Genomic DNA, 2,014 nt, shown 5'->3' on the forward strand with positions numbered 1-2,014 from the left:
TCGGTTTGTTAATTGGGTTAGAATCCTACTGCTGAAAAGTTTATTTTTAGATAGTTGCTATAAAATTTTCCAGTGCTTCTTTCAGACTGGAGTCAAAAGAAGAGTAAATGCTTTTTAAAATGACAAAAGGTTAAGATTTCTTTCACACTGGCAGCTTTGTTCTAAAGAACAGAGAGTTTGATTTGAAGACATCAGACCTAAGTTCTCTTCCTTGTTGTACAACACAATTAACTCCCAAGCCTCTGGCTTCTATCGGAGGAAGTTTTATCTTTCCCAGCGTTAATGTATTGTGGTTGAGCTCTTTATAATTTTAAAACATATACCACAACCTCATACGTATTAATTTCAAGCTATTTACCAACTCACTATTTTTTTCTTCCATGAATAATGCATAAGAGAACAAAATAAATGGAATCAGTCTCTATTTCTCCACCAGTAAAAACAAAAATGAAAAAAAAATACCGTTGAGAAACATCTTTCCGAACAGAGTCAGTCAGATGACTGGGAAGTCACCAGTGATCTATCTTCCAGCATTTCAATTCTTCCATTTCTCTTAAGACCCATCTCCTTGTCTACCTTGCGTTGTCACTGTTCTATTTGTCCTTGGTTAAGCCTTAAATTCCTTGAAGCACTGTCTATGCTTATTCCATCTTGGTGTGTTTTTAAAATATTTTTATTGATTTTTAGAGAGAGAGGAAGGGAAAGGGAGAGGGAGAAACATCAATGTGACAGCACAAAATCAATTGGCTGCCTCCTGCTCACCCCCTATCAGGGATCGAACCTGCAATCTAGACATGTGCCCTTGACCAGGAATTGAACTAGCAACCTCCTGGTGCCCAGGATTAAGTCCAACCAACTGAGCCACACAGGCCAGGGCAATTATTCCATCTTTGATGACTCCACAGGGCCAACCTCGGCATCTTGCAGACTGTGTATACTCACTACATTTTGCTATCATTTTTCTTTTTACAAAAGGGATTATCCTACTTTATAGGTAAGAAAGTTGAAGAATAACAAGACTTGCCCAAGGTCACACAATAAAGGAGAAAGTTTCCATTTGCAAGGTTGCTTCATGGTCTTTATCTTTCTATTAAATGAGCCAATAAAATTATCCCCACCATTAAGTTACTGTATCAGAGGATGTTAAGTGAAACCTCCCAGATTTAGCTGGCTACACTTGCATGATTTCGGGCCATTCATTGTAAAGCCACAAACCTCTGAGGTCAGTAAAAGCTTTATTTTTAGTTTCACAGGGATGTTGGACTCCACTTACTCAAATCTGCCTCAAAGCATGATGTTGTCAATTGTCAACTGTCATAAGGTGGATGTGGCTGGGCTGCTCTAACCTGTATTTGATGGAAGGCTTCCAAAAAGTCCAGGTAATGCAGGAAGTGGCAGGTGAGTCACTGTTAGTAGTTTTCATTCTGAATCATTCTCCACCAAACTCCTCAGGACAGTGGCTAAGAAAAGGACTGAGCTAGAACAGTCTAACTATGGCCTTTTAAAGTTAATGTCCTTTCTCATTCTCTAATCCAAGGGTGACAAGTAGGCTTCATCTCTTGTGTTAATTGCAACTGATTGGTAGTGGGGCCTGGGATGCTGAGCTGATAGAGATGCTGAGCCCATACCTGGCTCAGTGTTGAAGAGAGCTTGATAGATAGTTGGTGCTCTGGGCATGGGTGTGCCAGCCATGTATTTGTTATCCCTGACCTCACAGGAAGTGCTTTTGCCTAATCCTCACCCGAGGATATTTTTTCCATTGATTTTTAGAGAGAGTGGAAAGGAGGGAGAGGGAGAGGGAAAGGGAGAGGGAGGGGGGAGAGGGAGAGAGAGAGAGAAACATCGATGTGAGAGAGACACATAATTGGTTGCCTCCCACAGGTGCCCCCACTGGGGCCAGGAATCAAACTATAACCCAAGTATATGCCCTTGACTTGGAATCAAACCTGCAATCCTTCAGGCCCACACTGTAATCCTTCACCAGCCAGGACAGTAAGTGCCTTCAATGGTGGAA

Source organism: Myotis lucifugus, unplaced genomic scaffold (genome assembly GCF_000147115.1).
Source record: "Myotis lucifugus unplaced genomic scaffold, Myoluc2.0 scaffold_212, whole genome shotgun sequence".
NCBI lineage: Eukaryota > Metazoa > Chordata > Mammalia > Chiroptera > Vespertilionidae > Myotis > Myotis lucifugus.